General features: G+C 34.7%; 1 protein-coding gene across 6 annotated transcripts in view; it reads right to left on the bottom strand.

Annotated features, from left to right (window-relative positions):
- LOC106154675 (uncharacterized) overlaps positions 1–15,563 on the bottom strand; it is an 82,357-nt gene that overhangs the window by 65,085 nt on the left and 1,709 nt on the right. The window lies entirely within an intron of this gene.

Raw genomic sequence — 15,563 nt, 5'->3', positions numbered from 1 at the left:
TGGATCGCCTTTAGTGCTTATTTTAAAGCAGGCTTGCACCTGATGGCAAATCTGCTGTTTAGACAGGTGAAGATTCCTGAGTGAGTTACATAGAAAATAATGAACCCTTTCTATCTTATTTAGAGAGAAATTCTTATAGCATAGGAGCTGAGGTTTGTACTATATCTTGTCTGTAGGTTTCTGACATTTAGAAACCCATCTATGGGCAAAAGTTTACTTATTTCTTTTCAAAGCATCTCTCTCCTCATCATGTTTAGCTTCTAATATGCTTATTATTTGTGGTTTAGTAACAGAGTTATGCCGAAGAAAGTAAGAATGGATTACAGAATCATTCAAGAAAAACATTTAAAGAGGTATGCTTTCAATAGGAAATTTAGAAATGAAAGCCACCAAAGTTAGGAAAATTTGCTACGTTACCCAAGCCTTCTACAAAATAAACATTAAAATTTCAGTTGAAACTTTATACAGTCTGCATACAGCCTCTGCTATGTTTAACTTTAATTAGTTAATAAAAACTGGAACCACAGTCTTAGCAACCTGGCTCAACAACAAAATGGTAAACAAATAACAGCGAAGGTTGTGTTGCATATTTTTCTCCTTACTCATTTTTTTCTCTAATAAATACACCTATCTGAATAATGGTACAAGAACCTGTTCGTCATGCAAGGTGGCAAGTCCGTAACATTCAGTGACACAAAAATCTAACGAGGATGTCACTCACAGTGTAATAGGACATGTTGTGTAACCTTAATGGAGCTCTGTTCTAATTTTTTCTCTCTTTTCTCACTTTTTTCTCTCTCTTTCGCCTTGTGTTCCCTATATGATGCATGACTGGTAGTGTGCGAAGTTGCATTCTTACATAACTGAGTATATGGGAAGAGAAAAACACACTGAAATATCAACATTTAACAAGATGACTGAGCATTTAAGTTACTCATTTAAAACAATGTTACATACTACATACATCCAAGATAACAGGTAACAGTCAAAATAAACCAAATTACAACTGGTACTGTTATAATCACATGACCTTCAATTCATACCATGTGTAAAACATTTTAACTAATGTACTCAAAAAAACATTGAAAACATTTCTAAAAATCACCCACAGAGACTTTTTAAGGTAAATTTTATAAATTTAATTCAAAAGGAAAACAATCTGGAAAACATATTCCAAAAGGGCATTCTCAATTAAAATTGCGCAGCTGACATTAGGCATTAAGGGTAAAAATACAGGAAATGCAATAAAAATCTATTTTAAGTGTTTCATCAAATACCTCATACCAGTTTTTCCCATATGTCTTTCCAAATTGGAGGGTTCTTGCTAAATGCTATTTTTGCCCTCATAGTTATTGTTATAATACTATCTCTGTGTCAGGTCACTGCAATGACAAAATCAAGCACCCCACACAAATTTTAGGACAAAAACCATTTGCTATCACAAACATGGCAGTGTGCTATGCAGGGCAACATGAATAAATAAACATGATTTTTAAAAATCTTATCTATTGTCATCCTCACTGCTAAAAGACATATGTCATTAGACAGTTTGACTTAATAGCTAAAGTCTGTGGAGATAGGTTGCAATCAACTAGACTTGAAACATTCCTTAAGTTTCAATGATAACGCACTTCAGTAACCACAGTAATGTATATGAAATATCTCTCATACTGCCTCCAGAATAATCTCCATTTCATTGTTTTTATATGTATACATAGACATATACACATGGATGTATAAGCCTACTACACATAACTGTACTTTTACAATCTACTTTGTTACTGCATATTCATGGCCATAAATGTTTAATCATTTCCTGAAGTAATTAAAGTCCAATGAATTTATCAACAGGAAGGACAATAAGGCACTGATATGGACAATAATACACTGATAATAGATATGTAAGGCTATCACAGAACTGTTTGTGGTTACACAGTGTTAATAAATAAGACAACCTAGAATCCATGTGACAGCAATACAGGGTAATGATGTAGTTAAATGAAGGCAATTACAGCACACACACACACACACACACACACACACACACACACACTAATGTACTAAATATCATGGATTCTCTCAACAGTAATAAAAGTACTTGGTGTCAAAATTGCCTTTTTAAATATTAGGAAGACTACGGTGGTCTAAATGAATTATGACATGTATTAAATAGTTATTAAATTGCAAAGATAGGTTGTCAAAGCAATGATTTATGAAAAGGAGAAAACTGGCGCAAAAACCATTTATGGAGAAGCTTTGGTAACACCTGATACTTTTTAATATAATTCCAACAAACATTAAACATTAAACATTAAACCTCAACTCTCTACCATCAAACTAATATAACTGGTTTGAAAAACCAGATAATATATAAGCCTCCATATAACAATAAACACCAAAATATTTGTACACATTCCTTGCCTGTGCCAGTAAATACAGTAAGTCTAAAATGTCTAGAATGCAGCTAAAAGGCCCAATCAAAAGCTCAACCTCAATCAGTGAAAATCTGTTTACCAGTAATGATATAAAGAAGAGTGACTTAAAACAATCAGCATTAAAGATTCAGACACACAAATGCACTAGTTCACACTTGGTGATCAACTTTCTACTGAAAACTCACCTTACCCGGATCAACTGATTACCAGATTAGAAAGAGACAATAGAACCTTTCTACAGGTATAATCTAGATTTAGGTTGATACAAGAACTAGTAAGGCTAATTGTACTAGTGTCAAGAGGACAAACAGCTTAAACTGGTTAACAGCTAAATAATAATGTATGGGAAAAGTGATCTGAGTTATAACCTGTATGTACTCTGCTGCATTTTAAGTATAGGTAAAGTTAGTGCACTATAGTTTGTAAAAAAAAAGTTCCACACATTTGAAAAAGGTTCTGAAGCATGCGGAATCGTATGAAAACATACTGGAACCCATGTACTAGTATGCATACAAGCATACATACATGTGTGCATTCATTCACACACACACACACACACACACACACACACACACACACACTATGCTACTAATAGCTGGTGTGAATGAAGCACCTGTCTGGAAGTGAAGAAGAGCACATGGAGAAGTCATACAGCTGTACCCAAGACACTTTACAGACTAAAATAGTTCAACCTATTAGGAAGAAGACATCCAATCTCCTGGATATGATGTGATAGGATGTCTGACTTTCCATCATATTCCTCTTACTTGCCCAACCTCTGTTGTAACTTAATCACCTTCTTGGAATACAGACAACTGGGAAGACCTTAAAATGGCATATCTTATCCCTATCACTACACTTCAGTTCAGCCCATAAAAGTACCCTGCATTTCAAAGAACTGGCACTGACTCTTTCAACTTTCTACCATAGTTTCAGCCTACTACAGCAGGTAGCTGATAAAGGGTGGCCTGTTATCCACCTAAAGCTAAGACTACACTGATCAATGGGCCTCATGAGACATAAAATATATAGCTATTTATTAATGTACAAAAACTTTTATAATTTGTCTCTGATCAAACATATATATTAACCTATAAAGACAGTATTTATAAAGACCAAAGTAACAATTTCAAAATAAGTTTACAGACAGATTGTGGTATAACATCACAGCAGTTGCCCCCAGAATCTTTAGAGTAAACTGCACATGAACCATCAGCTATCATCAGTACACCACTGCTGTTTTCAGTTACATTGGCAGTAACAGTAAGTTACTGGAATTAGCAAAGACCATCTGTTAACTCTGAAATTCAGGGTATGATCTATGGAGCAATAAGGACAGTCTTTTTATACATACACGCAAAGATGGAGATGACAAGAAAGCAGAAAGTGGGATGGTTAATGTGAACATAACTGATTATCAATTCATTTAAAATATTAATCAATTAACTTCTCACTGTCATATTTTATTGTATAAGTCTTGTTGACAAACATTTAAATGTCCATTCAAGTTGACAAACTACCCAATTTACGTATGTACATGCCAACAAAAGTGCTGCTTAAACTGAGAGTCAATATTGCCAAATACTGTAATAATCATATAAGAGTTATGGATTAAACATTAAATGGTGAGTCATTCAATATGCCTTATAAGTTTATAGACGGATTTCTTGAACCATTGTCTTCCCTCTACTATACTTCCTCATGTAAAAATTAATTAATTGTATTGAACAAGCAAAGAGAAACACTGCATAATAACAAAACACTTATGTTCTATGTTTTTTAACACTTCCTTGTAAAATACAAAGAAGTGTAGGAGGTCTCTTTCAGTATCTGAATCTGCACCACATTCCCTCATAGAGATTCTTCTGAAAAAGCAGAAGAATCTTGACATTTCAAAAGATGAACTTAGTTGGGTTATTTCACTTTCAAGCCCTCTATTGTCACAACCCCTTATGCACACAAGAGAAGGGCAAAATTGGTTTTCACATATCTGAGCATATCCCAAAGCATTTTTTATCTGGCCTTTATAATTCTGACCCACACTACAAGAACATATAAGACAGTATAAAAGAGGTATTTGCCCCAAAACATCACAGGGTCAATGATTCCATATGGATCAGCAAACCAGAAAGAAACTGGACCATATTGATCATCTGCCGTAAAAAATGAAGTAGATAGAAAACAGCCCGTGGCACTTAGCCTCTTACACATGGCCTGCTAAGTTTCAACAGCCTGGAAGAAAGCCTAGGGCTCGTTCCCAATGTAACTATCCATTTATGCATATCAATCCAACTCTGCTGAATGCAATCAGGTTAAAGAATAAACATGCCTCTTCCTTGTATTGAGTAGAATACAGAAAAGCTTGTGATAATATAAGTACATAGGAAACAAAAGGTGTGTTAATCTTTATATCTGATTGCATTCAGCAAGAGTTCCTGTGATGTTGGATTGATCTACATGGGCCAATAGTTTCACTGTGAATGAGTCCCTAGAGATAAAGTGTACATGTAGATTCAGGGTTAGAAATTTCCATTGGTTTGGTAGATATTTGCAGGCACATACAGAATGGTCATCTATATCACTTGGCATTTTTGTAATAAGACATTCTAAAATCTGTTTAAGTTCAATAATGTTCTCAACAAGAATGTAAGAGTGGTAGACCAATTTTTGCCTCCTCCTTCCAATAATAAGATATCCCTTAATCCATCTAAAAGCTCAGAGCAATATCACTTCAATGACAGTATTAAGTTATTCTCATTTTATTATAGATATGCCATCTGGCCATACTTTTCTTACTTCTTTTCCTTCATGATATAAAGGACACCAAATAATAATCTCCATATTTAGCGGCAAAACCACAGCTGTTGAGCTTTTTCCTATAGAGAAAGGGAAAGGGCATTTGATTTTATAGTCACATGCTAAGAAGTAAGCCAATTGAGAAAATGGGGGGGAGGGGGATCTTCGCAGAGTCTTCTTTCAGTCTTCTATGATTCCTGTTCTACAGTTACAACTTCAACAAAAATGCACTTTATTTGAATAATAAGAGAACTGAGTTATGAAGTTGTTTTTGTGAGATCTAACACTTGCCTTAAAATAGTATCTTGTTATTGTGAGACCTAACACAGCACTAGTACAAAAAACATCAGTCATCCACATTTTTTTATAGTTATAAACTGTTTTGAGAAAAGGGAGGGGTGATAATTCCTGCCAATATGCAATAAGCTATTGTCCCCTCACAGAATATGAAATTACACTTGTGTGGCAAAAGGGAGTAGATGTCTATTGTATAATTGTAACCACAAAATTGCTCAAGAATTGCACACTTTGGTGAGTATCAAATATGTGTGGGCAAGCTGTGGTGAAGCATCCTTACTGGATACCTTAAATAAAGAAAACACAGTACAACTCAATAGAAATTGATTCACAAATCTTAAACAGCTCGTGCTTTGGGAAAACTTCCCTGCACTGTTTTTCCTCCAACAGGCTGTACAAGCTATTACAAGGCTCAGACCCCTAAATCTTCCACCAAGTCCAAAGTTCTAGGAACTCCAACAAAAACATTTAATGTGTTTTCAACTTGTATGCTCCCAGCAGAATTATGAGGACGCGTGGACTTAAATGGTTCAGAAAATGTTTGTTACAAATCATTTGCGCTGTTGCGTGAGCATGCTTAATTTGTTATCATGTACATTACACTATTTTATATATTTTTAATAAGCCATCTTAATCACACCACATGTACACCATTCTTTGGATTTATGTGTGTACCGACATTCCTCAAGACTGAACTATATAGGTCAAACCAATTCTATACCTGACGAATATTTCGTGTCTATTTGGGGGAACAACTTTTACAATTCTGGTTATCCCATCTTTCACCTCTCCCATTTGTGAGCAAAGCTGGAGTCATATTTTTGCCAAGTTATTAGCAAAAAGTTGAAGATAAAAATGTGAGGGGTTTGCCAAGCTTTCACATACCATAACATCAAACCAATAATAATGTTATCCAAGATTGCTAAACACGTTTAAGTCTGCCATAATCATTTTGGATCAAAAATTCCGTGTACGTAAATAAATGTCTGGGGTTCCTTGTAAACTGCAGAAATTTTTTAAAACATACACTCAGTGCTATTCCCAGAATTTGGAAACAGATGGCATTTGTTGTGGTAAAATATAATCAAGATTTGACAGCATTACATACATACAGCCAGACCGGCCACTGCCTGTGGAAATGACGTGGAACGTGAAAGGATGGAAGAAAAGACTAAACTAAAACTCCGAATGTCTTCCATTTGAAAAAGACCTATTAAAATTGTGCTATTTATTTCATGTTTTAGAGATATGCCTTATCATTACTGTATGAGGTAATAATATCAAAAATTCCACATACATTTTTGGGAATTTCTCTAAGAATATGAAGTGCTACCCATTTTTTTTTCAAGTAAGCTTCAATATGCATGATTGAATTGGTTTAAGTAATGCACATGGAAACATTTGTCCATAGTGCATTTCTTCTAAATGGTGCTATATGCGTACATAATGTAAGGCAACAGCTATCAAAGGCATGTCTTACAAGAATGTTTACAAAAACATTAGGAACCCAAGCAATCATAACCTGCAGCATTAATTCATTCACAGTCTTAAAATCACAAAGAAATCAAAGTTTAAAAACTGATTTTTTTATTCTCATATGACATGCATTTGGATTTCATGGAATTCATTGGCAGCAATTTACAATATTTCACTTCAGAAAGCTTCGGCTTGTAAAAAACAGAACTATTTCAATGTACATAAATTTTCCGGACCCTTGATAATTGCGTTTATTTCTGTGGGGTTTAGCCATCAAACTAATAAAATGCAGCTAGGCCTGGATGACTAACCTCAATAGGAATCTTAATGGGTAAAATGTCTTTTTTAGATGCAAATTTTCTTGATTTTCTAACTTTGGCTATGTTCTGAATGTCATAGTGTGCAAAAAACATGAAATCTATACATCATTTTAGAAAAAGGTGATGCTACATCTGAGGACAAGGTTGAATGTGATGAGATATCAAATAACACAAAATCAAACCTTTTTTTATGGTCTAGGTGTGGCTAAAGCAAAAAAATTACTCCAAAAATTTGTGCCTGCCTGCTTATGGTATGGGAAATATGAAAATTGTTGCCTTATTTATATACACACTTGTTTCTTTTTTCAATATGCAAAGAAATGCGAAAGTTGATTACACCCCCCCCCCCTCCTCGACGAGGAGTGTTAGTCTGTTAATTTGATTGCATTCTGCAAGAGTTCCTGTGGAGCTAGGTCAATCTAACTCATTCTGAATGGACCCTTAGTCCTCACAACATACAGTAAGGCCACATTCAGAACACTGGACTAACTAGTCTGAGGGTCAAATATGGCAACACACTACAAAGCTTGCCATCTAATCCATTAATAGACACCAAACAGATTCCCTGTGGATAAGTATTCAAGTGGGTGGGCTATATATTTGATCCTAGGACTAGTTAGTCCACTGTTCTGAATAAAGCCTCAGTGCCCTTATTTTATTATATCAGGGTTGACTACCAACACTGGAGTCTAGCTTAATCCACCGCAGCCAACCACCCACCACTGTTTCTGTCATCCCAAGTGTGTTCAATAAAATGCGTGGCTCTATCAACATCATTGGGAAAGTGTTATGGGTCCCAAATTCAAAAGAGAAAATCATCCACAGTTTTGCAGGTGGTATAGTAACCCAGGAAGAATGCTGTCAGGAAAATCAACACAAATAAGAGAAGTATATACATTATACAATCGTAATGTGTCACATGATCAAAAGCCAGGTGTTTTACTATGGGCTTACATGCAGCAACACCTTTATTACATGGTTTTACCTGTAAGTTGGTTTGATAGTGTCTGATATCTTTAATCATGAAAAGTCTCAATACATGAAGAAAGTGAGGCTACATAAGGTCCCCCTACCTTAAATTAGGCTAGCATGTATTGATTTTTATAGTAAGATTGGTTTTTATAAGAAATCTGGGACACCTGTTGCCACTATGGTATAAAGTGACTGGGACCAACTTGACTTAAACAAAATCTTAAGGACAAAAAGATTCCGGACCAAAAAAATTACTTTTAAAATTTGACATTTGAAATTTGAGATTCAATGTTCAAAACCATTGTATCACCTCCAAGTCAATCAAAACTTTGCTATCTCAAAGGCACACAAAGAACCACCACAAGTATGAGAGAATTATTCTACACAAGGGCCAACTAATACTTCATATAGAATTATGATTAATCTGGTAAAGTTCCTTATAACACAGGGCTCCTCCTACCTTGTTACAGCTCAATTCTACCGTGGCATAATTTCAGCATTAGCAAGCAGGTGCCCTGTGTGCCTTACTGGACATCAATACATCTGCAATTAGCTACATAAAATGTGCACCCGAGATTACATCAAGTATTGAGAGGCTGTCCTTGTTAATCTACATAGCAGGACATTTGAAATTACACACAATTTAAGGGAGGGGTGGATTGTTAATGCATGTAATAACCACAATTTAAGGATATGGGAGGTAATCAAATCTAAAATAATATACTGCAAATTGGAAAGCTTTAATTATTAAGTGACTAACAACCATAATCACTTAATAGAGGGAGGACCAAATAAATCCAATGAACTCCTAATATGTACCTCTCACTTTTATTCAGCTACACTACAAGGAAAAAGATGCATGTTATGGTATGGGTCTCCTTTAAGATTAAAATGAATTACAGATTTTAACCTCAGATGGATATTTTACCCCAGGAAGTCCAGGCATTTTCAATTATGTTCCTACACTACACAGTGAGTTTGCTCTCAACAAGTAGCAAGATATCACATAACAAGAAAGGTATCACTTGCAGAATTAAGCACATTTTATCTCTGGTAGTGAGTCTTTCCGAAACTTGATGCTGCTTTCATCAATGACGCGAATACTTAAAAAAGTACTTTAATAGGGGGCATGCCCCTTTCTTAGCGGAAAGTTAGAGGTTCACTAAGCCTCCACCATATAATACTACTTCTGTCTTCACTACAGAATGATATATTGACTCTTGACACTAACCTTTTGTGGTTTTATTTGAGGAAATACAATACTGATTTCCGATATGTCATACTAGACCAATAACACATCATGGTCGCTTTGCCTTCTCTGGTGCTTTTCATGTGGAACACAATGCAGTTCAAAGCAATAATAAACTTTCAACATCAATGGGTTTCTGCTCGATTACAGGTTGGATATTCACGCTTGTGATTGAAGATGCCAAGAGGAAATATTTACCTTCTGTTAAGATGACATTATCAGGGAGGTGCACCTAATACCTTTCCTCTGCCGATCACATTCCAAGTCAAAACTTATGTAATACCACATTCCCACTTAAAATGCATTTCTTAGACAGTCACTTCTTTTCGAATAATATTTTTTTATTACCATTCAAGGATAAATCAATAAATCAAGTTTTCTGACTTTCTTGTATTGCCACTCACACCTCATACTGCTTTCACCATTCTAGGTCATCATGTATAGATACTTAAAATACATAAATGCAAATCACTTTTAAAATACGAGTGAAAAGGTTATTACACTCACTATAAAAATGCTATCATGCTGCTTCATGAAATTATGCAGGGGGGGGGGGGAGGGGGGCTTCCTTTGATAATGACTGCTATAAGAATACATTTACCCATATTTGAGAACCTGCTTTTCACAAAGGGATCACATTACTAATATTGTACAACTTCTGGAGAAATGTGATATAGACAGCAGATTTTTAAGTAAAATTCAGTTGAGGTACAGCCATCAACTACCAAGCAGAAAACTGAATAATGGATGGATGAGGAATCAGCTACGACTACCAAAAAAAGGATTACCGCCTGGCCCAATATATATAAAAAGGGCAGGGTTCGAAAGAACTACCCTTGGGATTTGAAAGAACTGGTCCTTCAGTCTGAAAAAGGCCTGTCCTGATTCTTGATGCTATAATATGTGATTTCTCAAGTTGGGTAACTAAAGGGTGTGAGAAGATCCACTTTTTCAGAAAAAGACCCCTCTGACACCCCTTTTTTCAGAAAAAAAAGAACCCTTGGGTTTAAGTATTACCAGCACAGAATATATATATATATATATATATATATATATATATATATATATATATATATATATATACTCAGACTGTTTAGAATGGAGAATAAGCTGATTTTTTTGACAAGGAACACAGCAGTTTTGAGTGGCAGCTAGGTCACAGTACTGACAACATGTAACAGCCTGAGGGAGAAAGCTGTTCCTCTGATCTAGACTACACACAAGAGGAAACATATAACGGAACATTTGGCTCGCCATATTTTAGACAGACATTATGAATTTGGTGATTATTCACAAAGTTGAAATGTTTCACTTCATCTTTTCCATTTAAGAAAAAGGATTTAGCATTTACCATTATTCACAAAAGGATAAATGTTTCCGATATGAACCCAACTCATTTCTAAAAACATTCAAATAGTTTTTGTAATGCTACAAACAAAGCCCCTTCATCAATTTTTGAGTAACAATTATAATATGTGGATTAGGAACAAGACACTATAGCTCCTACAACATAAGGGTCTTACTGCTGTTTTTGCAAAAATATTTCATCTTAATATTGTAAAGTTTTGATGAGTTAGAACCACAAGCTGACAAATAATTGGTATCAAAAACAATACTATGACATACAGTAACATATTTTCCAAATTGGTAATTGCAAGAAAGATCAATACAAATCTATCCTTGGTAATAACTCTAAAATTAATTTACAGTAAATCCAGAGAACAGTGGTTCTGAAAATAAATTAAATTTTTATTCATGGTGTTCAAAAGTTTGAGACAGAAAACTGCTGGACTCTGACATCCTTCACTGCAATCTGTGACAGTGATCATGATGAGCCATGTGACTCCACCCAAAACTTATGTCAGTTGTCATAATCCTCCAAAATACAGAGATATGTAAAATCATATTTAAGATGCTTGACAGTCAAGACAGCAAATAGAATATCTATGATATCAGTGAGTAAACGTGTCCATGTGCATGCACAATGGGAGGCTAATATATCAGAGATTACTACATACAAGCTCATTACATGCTAGCATGTTAAGTACCAGATATTGAATAAATGTACTTAAATTACCTCTGACTAAAAAAAAAACAAAAGAAAAGTAAAATGCTGACTTTACACATTAAAAAGACAATCAGTACAGAAAGCTTGTGTATGGAGTCAGAGAACCTGCTAACTAATCAAGACAGTGATATTAGTAGCATAATTAAGATTGATTATGTCCTAGCAATCTAATTCACTAAGAAGGGAGGCTGCTGGATAAAATATACAACACCTAACTGGCATGCAATCGTCACATTCACAGAGATTTTATTTGTTATATGTCCAGTCAAGATGCTGATTAAAATTAATCTAAGTAGCTTTCTCAAGCATGCAAAAATGTAACCTAACAGTAAAGAATACCCTGGGTAGATATTGTATTAAAAATCTTACTGTAAATATTTGAAGTTTGTATGTGGTCTTATATTGTGATAAGAAAACAGTTACTGAGTTGCTGAAGTTCCATATTTATAAAAAATCACAGAAGAGAAAAAATATCTTCTCTGGGTTAAATTTGATATAACTACACAAAGGTTTTATGGTAAAAGATTTACTTTTTCAGAAAAAGACCCCCCACCCCCCCACCCCCAACGCTGGCTACGGGCCTGAATACTAACCTAATATCAGTTTTACAATTTACCATCCGTCAAGTCATTAAATCTGTTTATATAATGTAATTCACTTGAGGTCAGTTAAAAATTCAATGAGTTTTCTGATGAGGTTATTACCTGTGGAATATTGGGAATACAACTAAAAAACCTTCATTATTTTAAAAACTAATTCTGACTCTGACATGGGTCAGGAATTTCGTTTCTGAAAGGCAATTCCCTGAAACAGGTTGAGATTCCATTTGAGGTGTTGAAGTAAAGGGCATGCTTAAAACACTTAATTTCTCCCCATCTGAAACCCACACAAACAGGTTGTTTATTAAATTAAAAATGGATGCAATGTTCCATGAATCCCTTTTATAATGGAGAACTTAGAGCTTAGACCATTTCTCATTGCAACAAAGTCCATTAGTTTATCAGATATCTTGATTTGCCTGACCATCTCAGTTTGTTCGTGAGATAAAGCCATTATTAAAACGAGGTCCTTCCTCCCTGCAATATCATGCCTTACAGAAATGCCATTCTGAAAGATACATTATAATTAAATGGCTTACAGCACTCTTCTCAGTTATCAAGGTACAACCAGGAGTAAGAAATAATGAAATAGTATTACCAGACATAGCATGTAATTCACATTCATTTCAATGAAAATTATCCTACAGTGTGAAGTACTACATCTGATATGTTAATCTTTTTTTGAAAAATTATTTATTCTATAATGACTTCTACAAAAATCTTATGGATCCATAGAGACACTGAAAATCCTGAAGCACTATCAAGTGCTAAATAATGTGCTGGTCTTACAACATGTACTTTTTTAAATAAAAAAAGTACTTCACTTTTCTTTTACTGACCCAATTTTCAATTTCTTGTAGAGCTGATCTTTTTTTAAAATTGTTGTACAAATAAATGCCTGTACTGAGGGACGTGGCAATAACCTTCAAGGTTTGATAGTTTAATGTTCAAACTTAAACTAATGGCAGTCCATTACAGAGACCATGTTGAAGCGACCTACAACAGCCCACCACAAGAACCCTAGTACAACAGTGCTACCTGTCAAAACTAGTGGTCAGTGAAGTCCCAATGGCTTTGTTAGACATTTAAATAGAGTCATTTCACACTGTGCATTTCAAGTTGACAGTTTCTGTTTGTTATGGTAATGAAATCTGTTTTTCATGAGCGTTAAACCGCGTCCTGTTCTTCAGCTTCATATTTCTAAAATATAATAGTTCACCATGTCTGGTGTAGGGCAAATATGAAACTTTGTTTCATTTATTCATTTTATTTTTTTAGCTAATATAAAGTTACACATAAATGAAACCAGAATCTTTTTCAATATACTTTTACTTTTAGGTAAAAAATACCCAATTTTACTGAAAAAAATAAATGACAGCAATGTGCCTAGTTCTTACAACTTCATCAATACTATAACAACAGTTTTACTCAGTTATTTCACTCTTATCAAAACTGGCTGCTGAACAAGGCGGTAAAGTAAATCTGTTTTATCTCTCTTTTATTTTAGTTTTCTTAGCACAAGCACCAATTTGCTAAATCTAGCACGGTGTGTTAATTCATCCTGAAGACTGAATGAATTGGTTAGATTTGCGTGCAGCACTCAATTAAATATTAAACCAACAACCAGTAATCCATAAATAATTGATCTAAGGAATGTAATTGAGACAAATCTGCTCATAATGTTATGCTGAGGTTATCTTTTGCCGATTATCTAGTGGGAACTGTTTTGTTTGGCCACATTTTTGACACACTAGGGTGACATATTTATAATCAATCGAGGCCAAGCTCTTTCAAAAACCTTATCACTGGAGGCAACATAATAAACACCTTTTCCAAAACAAATGTCTTATTTCAAGGTAGCGAATGTCAAGGGCCCTTAGCAGTTATACCATATAAAAATGTGAAAGAATCATTATAGTGCAGAATACTACAGTTAACTTAAGTTAAAACTGAATTCTCAATTAAACTAGATATTGATAGCTAAAAAAAAGACACTTAAAGGTCTGGTCCTCTTATTGCACTGAATTTGCCTGAATTTAAATACGAAGGAGCATCTGTGTTGCTGTCACCACAGCCTCTAAAACATGTGTTACCTGGCTGTCACATGTACGCCAAGGACACTCCCATGAGCCAAATACAGGTGTTACTCACCCATTTAAATTCAGACATGGCAACATTTCCACAAGGGGATAGCAGACAGCACATATCCTGTAACAGTATGTTGCCTGCTAATTATAGCTTCCCTTTTCTCAGCCGTCCTGTCATGGGACTAAACACCATCAACCTCAGGGTAAACCCTCTACCTCAGGGTAAGGCTATGTTATCAAAGTGGAAGCTAAAGTGCAATGACCAACATTATACCTACCCTTCTTCTCCAGGGTTACAGAGAGCATAATTTTTTCAGTAGATATTCACAGATATTTCTCTGGCTAATATGTAGCTGTGCACATTTCTATACTGTGAGAAGTTTTGCACAATACTGATGTCATCATTCCCCTGGTATAGAGTGCACAATACTTTTGTTAAGATAACTTTTAGGGGTCCTTAACAGTTCATCATGAAAAATTACTACTACGTGCCAATAGTGATGTAGCAATGAATCCCATTTTTTCAAAATGGTTTTTTAATGATCCTCGAGTTCAAATACAAGTGGATATAACATAGTCTTAAGTTCATTTCATTGAAATACCAAAGGGTACCTAAACTAAAACCAGTTTCACTGTATTTAAATAAATTTCATCTTGTTGGTTAACATGTTCAAAGGAATGTATGCATAAGTAACAGTAATTTAAACTTTAAGCTTGGTTAAAAATCATAGAACAAAACACATTTGTTTAAATATCCAGCTCGATATATTCAAAGGTAAATAAGTTACAAAAATATGCTCATCCCTATGCTTTATTTCACAGGTTTAGGTAAGTTTAATTTCAGAATCATTATATATTAAGATTCTCACTATGTGATTTTTATTTTTACTTGGCATTTCTGTTTCCCTCTCTATTGTTTGCATAGCATGCATTAAATACTCCAGGGCAACCATGTTATAAAGTGGAGTTCAACGCTACTACATAAATCAATATGCCCAAAAGTCGGGTAAAACTACAGGTTACATTGAGATGTTTGAAGTGACATTAACGTTGCTTTAGAAAACAGAACCCACAGGTGCAAACCTTCCTGAATGCTAATGAGTACCACAAAATACAGTAACATATCAAGATATCAAGCTCCCACACAGATATATATAACCTTTAAGGGAAAGGCAGCATTAATTAATATATTATCTGACCATTGGCTAATCTCTTCTGGCCAAAGCCAATATGTGCATTATACGTAGTTTACTAGTTCTACACG

This window comes from Lingula anatina, chromosome 3, assembly GCF_051362555.1.
Source record: "Lingula anatina isolate TDL-2025a chromosome 3, LinAna3.0, whole genome shotgun sequence".
Classification (NCBI taxonomy): Eukaryota; Metazoa; Brachiopoda; class Lingulata; order Lingulida; family Lingulidae; genus Lingula; species Lingula anatina.
The sequence above is the reverse complement of the archived record's forward strand: the minus strand, read 5'-3'. Positions and strand labels throughout refer to the sequence as shown.